Genomic DNA, 21,180 nt, shown 5'->3' with positions numbered 1-21,180 from the left:
GGCAGTTTACAAATCACTGCTTACGTGTTGCCTCAAATTCTAAATGTTATTAATCAGCTTGTAACTGAGAAAAGCTTTCAGTGGGTCGTGTCTTCCTGACAACGTGTTCTATAAGAATTGCGGAAAATATCACACCGCCTTTGGGTTTTCCAGAGACTGACGTTTCTGTATTGCTATTGTGCAGAATATTTGCTTAGCCACCCTTTTCCTATAAACCACCACACTGAACTTCGGGTTTCAAATCAAAGAATGATGAGGAATAAGGCAGGTAGAAGTTACCTAAGACCCTTTGGTGCTTTGGCTTCACCTCTGTGAAAGTTTCTGAGACGGTAAGTAAGCCACTGGCTAAGTGAGCATCAGCAATTACTTGTCTATTAGTCTGTATTTTCAATTATCAGCAATAGTAAGAAACCGTATTTTATGCTATTCCAAAAGAGTGGAAGACCTTTTAAATCTGAGTTAACATGGCATCTTACTACATCCTACATGTTTACTCACGTCCCGACTGTTTATAGACTTTCTGGTGTTTTCTTTTTATATAAATTATTAATAAATTCTGCATGTTCAGAGACAATATCAGTGTAAGTGTAAAACTTAGAGGAGTTTTCTACACCTTTTGCTTAATATTTTCAATACTTGATTTCCATTAAGAGGCCCAAATTTCAAATTAACTATGAACAATCAGGTAGGAATCAGTTTCCCTTTATAGGGCAAAAAACTAAATTTCTTAGATAAATATACACAGAAATAGCCACAGCCATGGAGGCGGATACGGCTAGGCATTCATCTATACCTTGAGGAGGGTAGACATAGTTCAGTGGAGTGTTTGGGTCATTTTTTTTTTTTAGCTGAAACTGTTTTGGTTTCTATAGCTGTTACGTAAACTTTGAAAGTTGCCTTCTTTGCGATAGTTGTTCCTATAACTCGTCTCTGTAGGGGCTGAAAATATCTAGACTGTAGAAGGACTCAGAACATCCTGGTCCATTCCCTTCAGGATGTTTTAATGATTATGACGCAATTACAGATACAATATTTCCTTTTCCCTCTTGAAAGAAGTGGGGAGATGAAAGCAAACAGACAACTGACATTAAATCGCCAAATTTAGGGTAAAATTTGGAATTTCTTTCTTACCAGCATAAATAGATGTTTTTATAACATTAAACTTGAAATCTCCAAGAAAAAGCTGTTTTTAAAAACTGTGTCCTTATATTGTATGCCTTCATGCCATTAAACATTTATTTTCTTCAAATAAATCAAGAATGTCATTCACACAAAGTCTTATATTATCTTAATCATAAAATACAACTAGGCTTATTGAATATGAATACATTCTGTACTTTGATGCATTACAAAATACTGTGCTCTGCTTTTTTGGGAAAAAAAATCTCCTGTGTAACGTTGGCTTATGAATATTATAACAACAACAGTTCTTTTCTGTTCACATGCAGTGAACTGAGACAACCTTCACTCCAGCATTTGGAGTCTCCTTCTGTGAGTTTGTTTTATGAGAATGCATATTCAATGTTTGAATGTCCTCTGAAGAAACCAATCTGGCAAGTTTATAATCTTTATGGTTACTGTGGGTTTTGTTTTATTTTTCAAGTAGGTATGAGGCAAAATTTTTCATGTTCACTTTTCAAAGAAAAGTTAAATAGATTTCACAATCAGAGTGGATAGTGCTATTTTTGTCACCAGAAAAGTTTTATTTTGGCATATGACATACACAATAATAATCATCTTCCCTGATTTAACAGCCTATTTGGAATATCATTGCCACTTAGGTTATGCAACCTTTGCCTTCCAGATAGTTCAGATATTTCATCTAGAAAATATTAGAAGGTTCTCTTTCTAATCACTGAATAAAAATAATGTTATTTTTGTTAAATTAAACATCTGAATCTAGAAATTGTAAATCTGAGAGTACACAACTGGTAGAAAGTATTGTGAAGTCTAGGGTCAAGAAAGGTAAGAACTTTTATTATGCATGCTTGGAGAAATGTTTTCCTCTTTCTTGTCACTTGATAATCATGTATATAACTGTTAAGTGAAAAGTGATCCAAAAAAAGATCTGCTAGTCAATGAACATGCTTCTACTGGAGCAAAATAGTTCTAGTTAAGTAAAACAATTAAAAAGTAAGATGGGATCTGGGCTTAAGCCTGGGGAGACAGTCTCCATGGAAGCATGTGCTATAAGCCGCCCACAAACAATATTCCCAACAGCTGAGGTCTGGGCACCTGAGCCCCAAAGCCAGTGTCTGGTGGAAGCCAGTACCCAGTATCCAGCACGACCCCGGTGTGAGTGACTCTGGAGCCATTATAACCAAGAGCAAGTCAACATCCCTCCAAGGCATCTACGTCTCCTCCTAAGATCCTACACCATGAGTTTGGAGTCCTACTAAATGAAAACGGGTGTATACAGTAAGATGATTCGTCTTCAATCCTGTGTATCTCTTGCAGGAGGAAACTATCCCATAAAATCCTGGGCTGGAGGCCATGCTGAAGTATACGTACCTTGCAGCGACACGATTTCAGCTTTCATCCACTCCCCTGCCTGGACCGGTCAGTCTAGGTACGATAACCTTACCATTTTTAGCTAAAGTCTCTTCTTTTGGCGTCACAGGTGATTTATGGGGGTAGACTTTTTTTATATGGACATATTGAAGAGCTGTCGGATTATGTTGATTAAGTACTCGGGCTCAAGAGGCAAACTGCCAAGGTACAAAACAAGATGGTAAAGCATCCTACCTTGGAGTCTGTCAGCAAGTTCTCTGTGCTTTAGTTTGATTTCCTAATAAATAGATCAGGGATGATGATGATAGCACTAATAATAGTACCTACCTCACAGGGTTGTTTCAAATATATGAAGTTAATCTATGTAAGATAACACGGCAAAATCTAGAATATGGTAGACACATATTATTAGCTCCTAGAGTACTCTCTCAGTAGATACCCTATATCTGTGCCTTGTAGTAAAATTATATTAGTAGGAATGACTGTTTGCACATAGTAACCAGTAGTCACATTCAGTACATTTTTACAGCATCCCTGAACTCTAGGGGTTGCAGTCATCTCAGAGATTCAGGAGATTAAAGGATGGAGGCTCTGACCAGTCAGGATTTATCCTCAGACCCCTCTGTGACCACTGCCCTGGGAGAAATCAACCCAGGGTGGCGGGGCTGTGAGACCTCACAGGAGGCCCCCAAACCAGCCTGGTTGGCTGGGATGTTCGGGGAAGATTAAATGAGGAGAACGGGCAGGCTGTTTTCCATCTGTCATAACAAATTACCCCCAGATTGGTGGCTTACAACAGTATAAACGTATTGTCTGGTTTGTGGAGGTCAGAAACCTGAAATGGGTCTCCATGGAGACAAAATCACCATGTTGGTTGGCAGGGTTGGGTTCCTTCCTTCTGGAGGCTCTAGGGGAGAGTCCATTTCCTTCTTTTTTCCAGGTTAGAAAGCAACCACATTCCTTGGTTCATGGCCCCTTCCCCTCACCTCCAAAGCCAGCAACGCTAGGTAGAGCCCTCCTCACATCACACTGCTTTCCTCTTAACCTGCTTTCAGGCTCCAGCTTCCAATTTAAGGACACGCCTTGTTATTTACATTGTGTCCACCAGGATAATCCAGAATAACCTCCACATTATAAAGTCAGCTGGTTCACAACCGTGATGCCACGTGCAATTTAATTCCCAGATCCTGTGAATGTGCTACCTTTCAAGTCAAAAGGGAATTTAAGACGGCTTTGGGAGGTCTTCATTCTGCTTACCACACTGAAGGCTGAGGAACAAAATGGGGGAGGAAGAAAGAAATGCAACACTAAGGATTGAAACTATTTAACATACAATGATACAAGGGGAAAAAAATACCTCCCCACTCCCACACACTTGAACACACACGGATGAAATTCTACTTGGCAAGGCTTTCCAAGATCAGTTGCCTAAATTCTCTCAAATAGGTTAGTATTGCCAAAATGCCTGCCTGTTTCTTTTTGAGAGAAACACACGGAGTGTGTTGAAAGCACCTGATCATGTGATTGCAAAATAAATGGGGGAAATAGAGGAATGATTTCATCTTTGCTCTGCAGAGATTTTGTTCACATTCTATCAGCATTAATTTGCAAGTCTCATGTCTTTTTTTTTTTTAACTGTCCATCATTCTTATCAGAAAAACAAAATCAGCTTCCAGGTCATCAATGAAGTCAATCTAAACAGGAAGAAAAAGAGAAAACAAGAGGAAAAAGGTACTATTGGTTATATTTGAGCTTACCCGTCTTCTGGTTTTGCTTTAACTATATACTGTTTTTTACCTTACAATTCTACGTTATAGTTTTAAAAAATCAAGCAGGGCATGGAGTGCATTAGTTCACAAATCTTCCACAATATCCCTGATTCCAGTTTTAATTCTTAAATATAATTGCCATTAATATTTGGTGTGCATCTTTCCAGGTGTTTTTATGCGTGCCCATGTACCTATTAAACAATCAGTATGAAAATATGTATTTCTCTGCAGCATAGTCTGGTTTGAGATGACATAGTTTGATATACCTTTGCAGGAAAAAGAGATGTCTTTCCACTATATCAGAATCTCTTTTATCTCTGTACCTTAGTTATCTTAGTAGAATTCTAAGGCTTTCTATACAAGAACCAGACCTTTTTTTGAGACTTATTCTTACTGTATTTTAATTCTTCTTCCTCTTTTTGTTTCTGTTAATGGTCAGTTACCTACCCAATTCCTTCCTTTTGGAAACATTCTGGCCTCATTAGCGTTCACCTTCTTCATAGCTTTTCCAGTACTGTGGGTCAAGTTCTCCTGACTGTCATTCCTATGACGGAGCAGGTTTTCAGGAAAGTCAGTTGCTGCATTTTTTCTTTAGTAATCAGTGGAATTTCTACAATTTCCCGTCCATGTACCCCAGGGCCATCCCCAGTGGGGACATTGCATAAGTTCTAGCCCTGGCTCGGCAACCAAATCCTAGTTTTACAAACCCTGATATGTCATTAACCTCTTTGGTTGACTACTTTCTTGTCAATCAAGAGGGCCAGGAGAGGGGGTGGTGGTTTTCAAAGCATGTTATGAGCCCTGAGGTTCTGTGGGGCAGCCCTGGAATGGACGTTAGGCTGGAGATAAAGGAAGCTTGCCCTACTTTATTTAGCTCATGGTTTACAGACAAAAGTCATATTTTGTTTTGTCTTTTACCTAATAGAAGGTTTGATCCTTAGACAAAATACTGAAACTCACTAAATAATCCGTACATCAACATCTCTGAGAGGATCCTACAGGACCTCCTGTTTTGTGAACAAGACATAAAATATCTGTAGAACTTACCTAAAATTACCTAAACCAAGTTCTAATTTACTCTTTACTTAGTTAAAAAAAAAAAAATGGAAAAATCCATGGATTCTCTGCATTTCAGTAGACTTAACTGCTTTTAATCTGATATTTGTATTGTCAAAAGCAAATATATTTGAAATCATTTTATAACTGCAGCACATTTTCATCACTGTAAAACCTCATACCTCTTTTGGAAACTCTGGTTTCTGTTTTCTAACACCTATTTTGCAACCTACTCTACTTTCCCAAACAAGATGGATTTCTCCCAGTCATGGCAATCTACTGGTTCAAAACTCCCAAGGCTAAATTTCTAAATTGATTTTATAATTACTTTTAGTTGTGCTACACTAGAGATGGTAAGGGAAAGTCATAGGATAATTACCAAGAGTACAAGTAGCTGGATCTTTTGGCTGGGTGGGGGGTGTGTGTGTGTGTATTCATGTGTTCCTTGCCTTGCTGCAAATCTGGTTTGGGCAAGGTAATGAATCTCTGTGTATCTATCTATCTCTTTTTCCAGAATCTCTAAAATGCTTCTTTGAGAGTTAAATGTTATAGGTTTTTACATGTTAATCACTTGGTATGGTGCCTAGCATGGAGGAGACTGCAGTTGGTTGCTAGCATTGAATTGTATGCTTTCTGCATCAGCCCAAGAAAGTAAAACCTTACCATCCAGTGCCAAATTGGATTATATATATATATACATACATACATATACACACACATTATAAATTTTATCATTATTGAAAGAGGATAACTTGGAACATTTTAGGTATATATTCCTATATTTTTTAATAAAAATTTTAAAAATTCATGGCAGTGCATAATTGATCTCATTGTTGAATCACGGAATATATAATCTAAACAAACAAAATAATATCAACATGAAGAACACCATGGAGCAGATAGCACGGTCTTATTGGACCACTAAAGCAGAGGGAGAAAATATAGAGTAATATAAAAGCTAAAGTTTACCTGCCCAGCGTCCAGAGCAGACACTGCAAGATTGATAATGTCCCTCTTTTCAGATATGCGGAATGATCTTATTCACAGCACACAGTTCAGGCAGCCTATTGTTATGTCTTCTTTATCATGTTATGCCACTCTTCATCCCTGATCACTTTCCTTGCTTTGAAGTCTACTCTGAAATATAATTATTTCTGCTTTCTTTTGATTCTTATGGTATATCTTTCTCTATTCATTTACTTTTAATCTATATCTAATCTAATGTATATTTAAAACAGGTTACAGACAACATATAGTTGAGTCTTGTTTTTTGATCCAATCTGTCTCTTGATGAATATATTTAGACCGTTGACATTTTAAGTGATTATGATATAGTTGGATAACATCTACCGTATTTGTTATTGTTTTCTATTTGTTTTCCTGTATTGTGTTCCTATTTTTGGCTTCCATTCTTTTTCCTTTTTGTATGGTTTCAACTGAGCATTTTATATAATTCCATTTTCTCGGTTATACTACTTTTTATTTTTTTAGAGGTCGCCCTAGAGTTTCCGATATACATTTACAAAAATCCAATTCCACGTTCAAATAACACTATGCACTTCATGAGTAGTGCGAGTACCTTATAATGACAAAATAATCCTAATTCTTTCTCCCCTTCCTTTGTGTTATTGCTGGCATTCATTTCATTCATATACATAAGCATATACGTATATAAGAATACATAATCAAATATGTTGTTGCTATTATTTTGAACAAATTGTTATCTTTTATTTTCTTAGATCAGTTTAGAATAAAAGTTGTTGAGCAACTATACGCCAATAAAATGGACAACCTAGAAGAAATGGACAAATTCTTAGAAAGGTACAACCTCCCAAGACTGAACCAGGAAGAAATAGAAAATATGAATAGACCAATTGCTGGTACTGAAATTGCATCAGTAGTTTAAAAACTCCCAACAAACAGAAGTCCAGGACCAGGCGGCTTCACAGGTGAATTCTAACAAACATTTAGAGAAAAGTTAACTCCTATCCTTCTGAAACTCTTCCAAAAAATTGCAGAGGAAGGAATACTTTCGAACTCATTCAATGAGGCCACCAGGACTCTGCTACCAAAACCAAAGATATCACAAACAAGAAAATTACAGGCCAATATCACTGATGAACATAGAGGCAAAAATCCTCAACAAAATACTAGCAAACTGAATCCAACAGTACATTAAAAGGATCATACACCATGATCAAGTGGGATTTATCCCAGGGATGCAAGGATTTTTCAGTATCCACAAATCAATCAATGTGATACACCATATTAACAAACTGAAGAATAAAAACCATACGATCATCTCAGTAGGTGCAGAAAAAGCTTTTGACAAAATTCAACATCCATTTTTGATAAAACTCTCTAGAAAGTGGACATAGAGGGAACACACCTCAACATAATAAAGGCCATATATGACAAACCTACAGTTAACATCATGGTCAACGATGAAAAGTTGAAAGCATTTCCTCTAAGATCAGGAACAAGACAAGGATGCCCACTCTTGCCACTTTTATTCAACATAGTTTTGGAAGTCCTAGCCACAGCATTCAGAGAAGAAAAAAGAACAAAAGGAATCCAAATTGGAAAAGAAGAAGTAAAACTGTCACTGTTTGCAGATGACATGATACTATACATAGAAAATCCTAAAGATGCTACCAGAAAACTACTAGAGCTCATCAATGAATTTGGTAAAGTAGCAGGATACAAAATTAATGCACAGAAATCTGTTGCATTTCTACATACTAACCATGAAAGATCAGAAAGAGAAATTAAGGAAACAATCCCATTAACCATCGCATCAAAAAGAATAAAATACCTAGGAATAAACCTACCTAAGGAGGCAAAAGACCTGTACTCAGAAAACTATAAGACACTGATGAAAGAAATCAAAGATGACACAGACAGATGGAGAGATATACCATGTTCTTGGATTGGAAGAATCAACATTGTGAAAATGACTATACTACCCAAAGCAATCTACAGATTCAATGCAATCTCTATCAAATTACCAACGGCAATTTTCCACAGAACTAGAACAAGAAAAATTTGTATGGAGACACAAAAGGCCCTGAATAGCCAAAGCAGTTGTGAGAAAGAAGAATGGAGCTGGAAGAATCAGTTTCCTTGACTTCAGACTACTACAAAGCTACAGTAATCACAGCTGTATGGTACTGGCACAAAAACAGACTCATACATCAATGGAACAGGATAGAAAGCCCAGAAATACCCACACACCTATGGTCAATTAATCTATGACAAAGGAGGCAAGAATATACAGTGGAGAAAAGACAATCTCTTTAATAAGTGGTGCTGGGAAAACTGGACAGCTATGTGTAAAAGAATGAAATTAGAACGTTCTCCAATACCATATATAAAAATAAACTCAAAATGGATTAAAGACCTAAATGTAAGAGCAGATACTATAAATATAGACAGAACACTCTGACATAAATCGTGGCCTTATTTTTTTGGACTCAGTTAAAAAATGGGCAGAAGACCTGAGTAGACATTTTTCCAAAGAAGACATACAGATGGCTAACAGGCACATGAAAAGATGCTCAAATTGCTAATTATTAGAGAAATGTAACTCAAAACCACGAGGTATCACCTCGCACCTGTTAGGATGGCTATCATCAAAAAGTCTACAAATAATAAAAGAGAGGATGTGGGAAAAGGGAACCCTTGTACACTGGTGGTGGGAATGTAAGTTGGTGTAGCCAATATGGAAACCAATATGGGGGTTCCTCAAAAAACTACAAATAGAACTACCATATGATCCAGCAATTCCACTCCTGGGTATACATCCAGAAAAAAACAAAAACAAAAACAGTAATTTGAAAAGATACATGCATCCCAATGTGTGCAGAAGTTTTATTTACAATTACCAAGATATGGAAAAGCAAGCTAAGTGTCCATTAACAGATGAATGGATAAAGAAGAGGTGGTGTTTGTGTGTGTGTGTGCGTGCATATCACTTAGCCTAGAAAAAGAATAAAATTCTACCATTTGCAATAACATGGATGGACCAGGAGTGTATTATGCTTAGTGAAATAAGTCAGAGAAAGACAAATACTTGTTATCGCTTATATGTGGAATCTGAAAATAACAAAATAGAAACAGACTTACAGATATAGAGAACAAACTAGTGGTTTCCAGTGGGGGGAGAGTAGTAGAGAAGGACCAAGATAGGATTAGGGGCTTAAGAGGTACAAACTACTATGTATAAAATAAATAACCTCCAAGGATACATTGCACAGCACAGGGAATATAGCTATTTTATAGTAACTTTAAATGGAGTATAATCTATAAAAATTTTGAATCACTGTTGTACACCTGAAACTAATATTATATATACATCAACTATAGTTCAATTAAAAAAAAGAAATTACCATCATATAAAGATCCCATTATAGGAATAAAATGTAATATATATAGTAATGATTTGGATAAAACTTTGAAAAAATTGAGCGATATACCGGATTTCACTTATTATAAATGTACTGTAATATCTCTAAAATCAAAATACATCGTATTGTTTGACAATATTTTCTTTTTTAGTGGTAAATAAACTAATAGTACAATGTTGTTTTCTTAACTTTGATGAAATATGGGAAAAGAAACCTTGAATAAACAGCCAAATATTATGTTTAAAAAAAAGAGCAATTGAGAAACAGGGAGATTGTTTTGTTAGTCACGAAAGAAATGTCTAAATATGTCTAAATAAGATTGCTAAATTATGTATAAGACTGGCTGTCTAAAGGCCAATAAATTACATTATCAATATTTTGTGGTTTACCTCTAACTTTATTGAGCTGTAAACTACTTGCACATTTATCGGTTGTGGGTTGTTAATCAAATATACTGTGACCACAATGTTACACCTCCAAGAGTTTCAGGTGAGAGTTCAGCAGAATTTTTATAAAATGCTCTGACATTGTAAAACAGTAATCAGTACTCTGTCTCTTTCTAGATGCAGCCCTGTAGGTCACCGTGTTTTCTATACCGAGATGCCTTTTGGGTTCAGAGGGATGCAGTGGTAACCCTCATCCCCTGCACATCCTCACTGGAGGTTTATTTACAATGTACAATCCAGACACAGCAGGTGCAGCATACTGAAAGGATTTCCTAGGTAAGAAATCAGTGTACAGCAATCCCAGAAGACCCTCATTTATCTTCCAGCCAGTAAATTCCATCAGTATGTTTAAAGGAGGACAAAACTGCCTGAGTTGCCCCCCAAAGCAGGAGAAAACAGTTACAGACCCACTGTTAACCCTTTCTTACCCAGGCATACTAACAAATAATTCTTCCATGAATTATCTAGCACTTGTTTTGGGTGGCAGTAAATAATACATTTTTTTTTAAAAAAGCAAAATCATAATTTTTATACAAATATGAAAAGAACACAGGCCACAGATGTTTATATAACTCACAAATTAATTAGCAAGTCAGCAAAATGTTCCATTGGTTCAAAGGAGAATTCAAACACCCACATATAGGCAATCAGGAATGCTGAAATGAATTTATAAGTAAATGCTAAACTAATCAACATTTATGGCACAATAATCAATTGCATTCCTCGAGATTAAATTCATTACCATTTCTCTAGAAGAATAATTTATAGTACTATACATTTCCTACTACCTACAGAGTTATAAGTAGCTCAAAAATACTGAATTAGAAAACCTGGAAGGGTAAGCTAGACAGAAACCCAGTAAGCATTTGTGCAGGCGGGTGTGCATTTTAAAATGTCTCAGTTTTTCCTGACAGTGGCCACTTTTATCAGGTATTTACCTAGAAGCGGATTTGCCGGATCAGGGGTATTCCCGTGTTCAGGTTTAGCGGATATTGACAGATATCTGTTTCTCAAGGGATTGTGCCAATTTTCACACTCATCAGCCATGTAAAATTCTTTATACGCTCTTGAAAATTAGGAAGTTCTGAACCTCAATTCAGATCTACAGAGGGTGAACGTTTAAACGGTCTCCTTTGTAGTTCTCGTGCATCCCAAGTCGCTGCAAGTGGTGACTAGAACTCAGTCTGAGCTCAAGTCCACTGAAGCCAAGGGCAGGAGGGTTGATAAGGGCTGGGTGAGAGGGAGAACACAGGCGATGTGTGTTTGTTGGATGGAGTTACCCCCGAAGGAAAAGTATACTCTCTCTTATCTTTGGGACAGGAGGTTGTTTTCTAACTAAGAACAAAGCACACATCAAAATTGGGCTCCTACCATCTCACAGGAACCGGGGCGTGTAGGGATACTATCTCCCTTTACATTCTAAGAGCTGGGCTGTAAAACTGCCAAGAGGCTTTTAAAGAGATTTATATCTCAAAGGGGCAGAAAAAAAAATTGTACCAGTTTTCTAACATACATGTTCTAGAAAAGGGAGGTCTGGTGCCTGGAGTCAAGAGAATCCTGTGCAGAGTTTGGAGAAGCTGAGGGTAACATTAAGGCCCTCTTGGTCCATATATCTAAGTTTCTTTAAAAGCACTAAAGCAGTCGTACAGAGCAGCTGTGTATCAGTGAGAATTGTACAGAAAAGTAGACTTGATGGGGGTGTGTGTGTGTGTGCACACGTGCGTTCAGAGAGATTGATTGATTTACACTAATTGGTTCATGAGACTGTTCGGGCTGGCAAGTCTGAAATTTGCAGGGCAGGCTGGAGACCCAGGGAAGAGTTGATGTTGACCTTGGGTCTGAAGGCCGTCTGCTGGCAGAAACCTCGCTTCTTCAGGGGGACCTCAGTCTTTTCCTCTTAAGGCTTTTAACTGAGTGGGTGAGGCCCATTCACATCATGGAGGATGATCTCCTTTACTCAAATTCCACTGATTTAAAGGTTCATCTCATCCGAAAACTATCTTCATGGCAGCATCTAGACTGACATTTAACCAAATATCTGGGTACCGTGACCTAGCCAAGTTGACACATGAAATTAATCCTCACAGGCAGTGAGCCTGGTATCCAGAGAAACCCTCTAAAGGGCTGTATGGGGATTGTGACAGTGTCTTTCTGAAAAGTAAGTGTTTCTGAGAAACATTCCTCTACTACTTTTATTGAATAAATCAGTTACCTAATGGGGGAAATTCAGATAACTTGACCTAAACTAGGTTCTTGTGAATTTTTATAGTTTCAAAGAAGCATAAACCATCATCATTTTTCTTTTCTGGGTCATGATGCTGGCTTTAGAATATATGAATATCAGAAGAGTGGCCCTGAGCTAAAGAAGATACCACTTTTTAAGGAAAAGATCCAATTTGGGAAGCAAGACCTGTGCTTTCCATGGCCGGATAGGTAAGAAGACTCTGACCTTCTGATGATAAGAGTGTATTATTTCTGTCACGGCAGGTGACCCAGCACACAATCTGAGAAGTGAAGAGATGTGCAATTTACATCTTCATTGTGATACAGCAAAAAAAAAAAAAATGCGATGTGGAAATACAGCTTTTCTTAGAGTTAGTCTACACACCTACAACCCATGATAAGAATTAGATGTAGTTAGCCTTAGAAATGATAAGTTTAGATACTGTGTAGTTCTCAGTACTTGGGGAGAGCTGGAGACAGGAGAATAAAATAGAAAGATGCATCCAAGCACTAAATAGAGATGTTAAGAAAACTTCACCTGCGGCAAGCTTATTATTCACCTGACGTATTGTTGCTGTCTCTCAGATCACTGGATACACCTTAAAATACAAATTGCTCCTTTCTAGATACCGGCAATTTTTCTCTCTCTTCAGAGGACTGAAGATAATTTTGGCTTTCTACCCAGGGCCCTGCTTTTCAACTTCCAAAGTCCTATGTAAAGGTAAAGTTATTTTAATCTACTCCCACAGGTTCCTCCTTCTCCTGGAGCCTTTATTATCCTTTACTATTCGGCTCTGAAGAGTCTACTAAGGAACAGCGACTTCTAACAAAAAAGGAAATGAAACCGATCTACGACACAGATTCATGGAAACATACTTGATGGCTATTTAATCACTTGTCAAAGATCAATAATGTGCATAATAACAATGAATTATTACTCTAGTTTTCAAAGTCCATACCCTATTTTTCGTATTCTACATCCTCCTGGTTTTTATTATAATTCTTATCGAATACTGGAGAGTAGCAGGGTATGCCACCTGAAAATGGCACTCTGGCATAAGGATTAATTTGAGCTGATGGCAACTGAGAAGAAGCAGCTACAAGGAAAGCTCTCTGCGTTCCCCCATTTGCCGAAAAGCAGGACCTAAGTTTGTAAAGGTGTCCTGTCTCCTCTCTACCAGGAAGGACAGAAGTTAGTCACCCGGGACAACTCTAAACTCTAGACCCTGATGAGCCCAGAGATGGCACGCGTGGAATCTATATAACAGAGGTGACTAATCACCCTTATCTTCCATTATTTCCCCATGTATTTACCTTCCCACAATTTGCTGCCCTGGAAACTCAAAGTCCTTTCCTTTGTCTTATCAATTCTCTAAAAATGTATTGTTCTTTGTTAAGATGCCAAGTAAGCCCAAGTTCTAACCACCCCTTCGAGTTACTCCGCACCAAGTGCTCCCTTGTATATGGGAGACACACATGTTAATAAACTTCTGTTTTTCTCTTGTGGATCTCTCTTTGCAGGGCCCCAGCCAGAGAACTTAGGAGGGTGCGGGAGAAAGGTTTTGTTCCTTCCCCTACAAGAATAAAGCTTGCTGTTATAAATATTACACTTCTTCCTCCCCTATAATATTATATAAATATTACATTCTTTTTCCCCCTACCCACTTAGAATGCTAAATATTTGATTCTTTTAGGTCATAAAAATGCCTAGTTGACCATATTTCCTAGATTCTAAAACCTTATCAATAGTATGATACTTTATTTTTTTCTGAAATGTTATAAAATTTATAAACTAAATATAGATTGCAGAATCAAACCTGATTTTAGGTCTTAAAACTAAAAGTAATTTAATTTATACATCTATGCATGTATGTAAAACTATGAAGTAAAGTAAGTTAATGATTAAACGGGGGGGGCGTCACTGGAAAGAGTGGACTGTGTGATTTCTTGAACTGAATAAGAGGTACCTAGGTTTTTCTTTTATTACTCTTATACTTCAAATACATTAAGTTTATTTACATATACCTATAATACGTATATTTTGTAAATGTATACATATATATGTATGTGCACACATATGGTATCTCTATCTATATAATTGGTAAAGATCAATTTGTGATGGCTGATTTCTGATTTAGATTGAGCATGGGCTGTTACTCTCCTTTGAGATTATCCCCTTTAGTCATTTTTAGTCATTGCTTATGTAACTCACGGATTGAATGGCTTTTGAAATAGACTTTCTCCAATGTAATTTAGCTGGGAATAAACACTCTTGACAATATTACATCCCATTACTTCTCCAAGATCAATCTACTAGAAAGCTTTCTTTAATTATAATTGTGTAAAAGGAAAAGTTTTCCCTTACAGCAGCACTTGCCTAGGAGATATCAAAATGAAAACTATTTCACTAAAATTCTAACCAGCTGGCATTTTTAAAGAATCACCAAATTTGAGTGACCCCCACGTATGCTAGCCTGGCATTGGACCTGACTGGAGACTCTTTCCTGACCAAGGAGCAATGCGATTTGTTTTAACTAATCATGAATAGACCTATGGACGCATTACCCTATCTGCTTTCAATCCTTAATCGGAAAGCCCACCATGAAATCCTCTTCTAAACCTTTGAAACCCAGGACTTTCCCCTTGTCTAACTAACTACTCAGGGAAAATTCTTCACTGGTATGTTTTTGAAGCTGACAAATAAACAAACCCAACTTTTAAAATGGTCTTGTTTTGTTTTGTACTGGCTCCAGTGGATTTTGCAGTCCTTTCGAAACCTAGGTTCAGGATATTAACTTATAGTTTATTTAGATCTGAAAATACGCTCGTGAGAACGAAGCTGAAGTTATATTTAGTCAATATTTTATCTGATATTAACTCTTCTGATGACATTTTCTTTTTTCATAATTTCTTAGAACAACTGTCTTATGTCTGATTTTTTTATGTCAATACAAAAGCAGAAACTGAGTATTTTTTCCTTTCTTTTGCCTCCTTTTATTTTCTGTTCGCATGACTATAACACTAGTGGTTTGCAAATGAGGTTGGCTTGTTTGTTTGTTGTTGTAGTTTGAGCTTCTTCAAAAAATTCCTTGCCAAAACCTTTGTTTCCTCCACCACTGCCTAGTGTACACATCATGAATGTATCCAACTGAGCTCAATTATGTCAAACAAAGCAAAGAGAACTTGGGACGTGCTTTTTTATCTACACCTGCTCCTCTAAAAAAGGAAATAAAGTGGAGTAGTCTTTTTTCACGGACTCACTGTGGGCTCTCTGGGGCTGTGTGAGAAGGTGGTTATATTTTCTTAACAAACTGGTAATCCATCCTCAATCTGAATTGGTTGAACACTACAACCATCATTGTTTCCATTTCCTTTAATGCCCATAAAAATGAATTCACTTGAATTCAATGACTATAGACTCAGAACATTTGCAGTTTATTTGTGCTGGACTTTAAAACAAACAGATCTCTTCACTATTTTTATTCTCATTTTATGAAAGAACATTAACGCAGGAATAAAGAAGATAAAGAAAAATGAATTCCATCACAAATTAAATTATTTGCAAATTTCTTTCAGCTCCAAGCTCACATACTAATTTTATACAGCTATCAATGTTTTTATATGATTATGTTAACATAAGCATTTTTGCCATTACCATACATTTCGTAATGGTATTGAGTGGATTCATATTATACCAAGTCGAGGAAGCAGAGTTTCCTAACCATTCTTTCGTTCTGGGTAGTAGAAATTTAACCTGTTCCTATTTAAAACAAATTATTAAAATTAACCTGTAGTTCAAATAACAAATGCTGGAGAGGGTGTGGAGAAAGGGAACCCTCCTACACTGTTGGTGGGAATGCAAGTTGGCATAGCCACTATGGAGAACAGTATGGAGGTTCCTTTAAAAAAGAGTTTCCATATGATCCAGCAATCCCACTCCTGGGCATATATCCAGACAAAACTATAATTCAAAAAGATACATGCACCCCTGTGCTCATAGCAGCACTATTCACAATAGCCAAGACTTGGAAACAACCTAAATGTCCATGGACAGAGGAATGGATAAAGAAGATATGGTAAATATATACAATGGAATACTACTCAGCCATAAAAAAGAATGAAATAATGCCATTTGCAGCAACATGTATGGACCTAGAGATGATCATACTAAGTGAAGTACGTCAGAGAGAAATACCATATGATATCACTTATATGTGGAATCTAAAATATGGCATAAATGAACCTATCTACAAAACAGAAACAGACTCACAGACATAGAGAACAGACTTGTGGTTGCCAAGGGGGAAGGTGGGAGGGAGAGGGATGCACTGGGAGTCTGGGGTTAGCAGAGGCAAACTATTACATTTAGAATGGATAAACAACAAGGTCCTACTGTATAGTACAGGGAACTATATCCAACCTTCTGGGATAAACCATAATGGAAAAGAATATTAAAAAAGAATGTATATATGTGTATAACTGAGTCACTTTGCTGTACAGCAGAAATTAGCACAACTTTGTAAATCAACTATACTTCAATTAAAAATCAATGAAATTAACCTGTAGTTGAATAGTGATACGAATGGATTTTTCTCCATTTATTTTAGGACAAATAAATTTCATATGGTGGTATTTCTGGGTCAAATACTATATACTTTTCTAATGACTCTTGTTATCAACATATTCTGGTTACATAAACATTTCTGAATGATTCGGGTATAATTTATAGACATCACCTCTCTTTTTCCATAAATAAATTCAGTGACTTTTTTCCTAAAGTATGGATTTTCTCTTATGCAGTCACAGTATATTTATCAAACTCAGGATACTTAATACTGACTCAATACTATTATATATTCCACAGTTCATATTCAAATTGTGTAGTACCAATTGTCCTAATCATATCCCTCATAACAATTTTTTTCTTGGTCCAAGTCCAATCCAGAATCAATTTTCAACCTTTTTTTCTTTTTATTTTTTTTGTCCGTGTGCTTGTGGGATCTTAGTTCCCCGACCGGGGATCAAACCCAGGCCCCCTGCAGTGGAAGCACGGAGCCTTAACCACTGGACCGCCGGGAAATTCCTAGCAGCCTTTCTTTCCTTTAATGATTTTAAGATTTTTGAAGAACACAGACCAATTATTGAAAGTCCTTCAAGTTATATTTGCCTGATGTTTCCTCACGACTAGATCCAGGCCATGCATTCTTAGCAGGAGCATCACAGATGCAATGCTGTGTCCTCCCAGGGAATTATTCTAGAAGACACAAGATATCAGTTTGTCTATTTATGGGTGATGCTAAGTTGATCACTTCAGTAGGTGGTGTCTACCAGGTTTTTTCCCTATAAAGTTACTCTTTTTTTTTCCTTTGTGATTAATTAGTAACTCAAAGGAGAAACTTTGAGATTATGTAAATATTCTGTTCATTCAAATTTCATCCACTATTTTTAGCATCTATTAATGATCTTGTCTGAATCAATCCTTAGTATGATGGTGGCAGAAAGGTGATTTTATAATAAAGCATTATTTCTGTATTTATTATTCTTACAGAATAATAGAATTTATAGAATTCTTCTACAGAGCTTCCTCTTTTCTCCCATTTTTTTTTATCAGTATAGATTTATATTTACATATGTTATTTTCTGAATTCTGTTACTATCATTATTCTGGTGCTCAGATTGTTCCAGATTTTGCCACAGGGAGCCCCTTCAAACTGGCTTGTGACATGTCCCCATGATATTTCAAACACTGATTTATTTTTTGGCACAATAAGATGTTCCAGGCTTATCTTGCACTTTTCCTATCCCAACCCTGACATCAGGCTTTTCTACGAGAATCCTTGATTCCTAGTGAGACCTGGGATATAGAAATCAAGGCTGGGTACTTGATAAGAACAGTGAAAATCTGTGGCATTTGAGCCACGACCCATTCCCTCTCACACCCCCCAGTAGACAGATGCACTATTCTTTGTGGTGCAGCTGAAAATATAGGGTTCCCTCTCCCCCCCCACCCCCAGTTCACTGGCTAAAGCTACAGTTCATTGCAAAAGGGGTAAGTCACCAGCATTTCTAATTTCCTTTGGCTCCTGGTTGCAGAAACTCTTTTCCTGGAAGGTGTGGCTGAAAGGACCAGGCTCCCCTTCTCCCATGTAGGGATGGAAGCTCTACTCCAAACATAGCAGGTTGAGAATGCTTGGCCCTAACTGTCTCTGCCCCATCTTGCTCTTAAGGTAGAATTTTCATGCTGGAGGGAGAAGCCAAGCCCATTAGGTTATACTACCCACCCAGCACCTGCTTTTACAGGTGTCACATGGGAGAAGGGGACCACTGTCCTTACCCCCAGCTCCTGTACAGTGGCCCAGAGGTTCTGCCAGGGAACAAAAGCAGGCTCTATACATGATGTGCTCTGCTGTTCTGCCTGAGGGGACCGACTGTGTTTGGAAAAGAACGTGGAGAAGGCTCCAACTAAAGAGATTGATGAAGCAATGGAGATCTTGGTGGAGGGTGTTTAAGAGGGAACATGGGACTCCTTGATAATGATGGCCAAAAGCAAAACGTCAGAACACTTAGAAGTTTAACAGAGAGGATCAAGGAAAGATATAGGCAATTAGAGTCATCCTGGCTTCACAGTCAGTACTGGGGGTTGAGAAGGCTGTGGACACGTGCTAGGCTGCACCACTGAGGACCAATGAGAACACAGCGTGACAAAGACTAAAAACATTCCCCACGTCACACACAGATCCATCAACAGGACGGAAGCCTCACTGTCACTAGGGGATCAAGCACAAGGTCTGAGCAAACACTGGCTGAACAATTAGCAACTCTGATCCAGGGGCAACCCTTAGAAATCTGGGCTTCAAAAGAAAATCACGACCATCCCTGGCAGTCTGGAATACTGCATGCATGCCCAAGACTTGCCCTTCCAGGAGTGACTGGAGAGGGCGTTTCAAGCTACTGGCCTGAATAGAGGGGAAAAACCTAAACTTGTTCTATAGTATTAGCCTCTAAGGCATACACACATAACATGGTAGAGGATAAAATCTAGCTGGCCAAGAGGGCCAGCCTCAGCAAAAGGACAACCTCAGCAAAATGTGGCTCATGCTGACTCAGAGGTAATGCTTAGGCAGCATTTGATAAAATCCAACACCTTTCAGACTAAAATATAGTTTTTTTTCAAAATCTGACCCCAGACTTCAGATATTATGGATATGTTATTAGACATTATAACTGTTACGAGAACCAGAAAACATCTTTAAAAAATTAAACATAATGCTAAAAGCCATAAAAGGGGAAATCGACAGTAACACAATCATAGTAGGGGACTTTAACACCCCACTTTCACCAATGGACAGATCATCCAAAATGAAAATAAATACGGAAACACAAGCTTTAAATGATACATTAAACAAGATGGACTTAATTGATATTTATAGGACATTCTATCCAAAAACAACAGAATACACTTTCTTCTCAAGTGCTCATGGAACATTCTCCAGGACAGATCATATCTTGGGTCACAAATCAAGCCTTGGTAAATTTAAGAAAACTGAAATCATATCAAGTATGTTTTCCGACCACAACTCTATGAGACTAGATATCGATTACAGGAAAAAATCGGTAAAAAATACAAACACATGGAGGCTAAACAATACACTACTTAATAACCAAGAGATCACTGAAGAAATCAAAGAAGAAATCAAAAAATACCTAGAAACATATGACAATGAAAACACAATGACCCAAAACCTACGGGATGCAGCAAAAGCAGTTCTAAAAGGGAAGTTTATAGCAATACAATCCTACCTAAAGAAACAAGAAACATCTCAAATAAACAACCTAACCTTACACCTAAAGCAATTAGAGAAAGAAGAACAAAAAACCCTCCAAAGTTAGCAGAAGGAAAGAAATCATAAAGATCAGATTAGAAATAAATGAAAAAGAAATGAAGGAAACAATAGCAAAGATCAATAAAACTAAAAGCTGGTTCTTGGAGAAGATAAACAAAATTGATAAACCATTAGCCAGACTCATAAAGAAAAGGGAGAAGATTCAAATCAATAGAATTAGAAATCAAAAAGAAGTAACAACTGACACTGCAGAAATACAAAGGATCATGAGAAATTACTACAAGCAACTATATGCCAATAAAATGGACAACCTGGAAGAAATGAACAAATTCTTAGAAAAGCACAACCTTCTGAGACTGAACCAGGAAGAAACAGAAAATATAAACAGAACAATCACAAGCACTGAAACTGAGACTGTGATAAAAAATCTTCCAAGAAACAAAAGCCCAGGACCAGATGGCTTCACAGGTGAATTCTATCAAACATTTAAGAAGAGCTAACACCCATCCTTCTCAAACTCTTCCAAAATATAGCAGAGGGAGGAACACTCTCCAACTCATTCTATGTGGTCAACATCACCCGGACACCAAAACCACACAAAGATGTCACAAAGAAAGAAAACTACAGGCCAATATCACTGATGAACATAGATGCAAACATCCTCAGCAAAATACTAGCAAACAGAATCCAACAGCACATTAAAAGGATCATACACCATGATCAAGTGGGGTTATCCCAGGAATGCAAGGATTTTTCAATATACGCAAATCAATCAATGTGATACACCATATTAACAAATTGAAGGAGAAAAACCATATGATCATCTCAATAGATGCAGAGAAAGCTTTTGACAAAATTCAACACCCATTTATGATAAAAACCCTCCAGAAAGAAGGCATACAGGGAACTTACCTCAACATAATAA

General features: G+C 37.3%; 2 long non-coding RNA genes across 12 annotated transcripts in view; one reads left to right on the top strand and one right to left on the bottom strand.

The window, feature by feature from the left end:
* The window catches only part of LOC309649331, a 230,397-nt gene extending 209,776 nt beyond the window's left edge, over positions 1 to 20,621 (top strand). For 4 of the 11 annotated variants that reach the window (XR_014257014.1, XR_014257015.1, XR_014257016.1 and 1 more), the window contains 4 exons: positions 1,449 to 2,569; positions 4,167 to 4,242; positions 7,076 to 12,621; positions 13,161 to 20,621. This is a non-coding gene — a long non-coding RNA (uncharacterized lncRNA). Of the gene's footprint in view, positions 1 to 1,448; positions 2,570 to 4,166; positions 4,243 to 7,075; positions 13,133 to 13,160 lie in introns of all 11 variants that reach the window. The other 7 variants (XR_014257018.1, XR_014257019.1, XR_014257020.1 and 4 more) reach the window with 7 other exon arrangements.
* LOC309649342 overlaps positions 4,751 to 21,180 on the bottom strand; it is a 31,757-nt gene continuing 15,327 nt past the window's right edge. Inside the window, exons 2-3 of the long non-coding RNA XR_014257038.1 lie at positions 6,306 to 6,473; positions 4,751 to 4,824 (exon numbers count right to left, since the gene is read on the bottom strand). This is a non-coding gene — a long non-coding RNA (uncharacterized lncRNA). The remainder of the gene's footprint in view (positions 4,825 to 6,305; positions 6,474 to 21,180) is intronic.

This window comes from Balaenoptera physalus, assembly GCF_965194825.1.
Source record: "Balaenoptera physalus genome assembly, chromosome: 19".
Classification (NCBI taxonomy): domain Eukaryota; kingdom Metazoa; phylum Chordata; class Mammalia; order Artiodactyla; family Balaenopteridae; genus Balaenoptera; species Balaenoptera physalus.
This window is presented reverse-complemented; position numbering and strand designations above follow the sequence as displayed.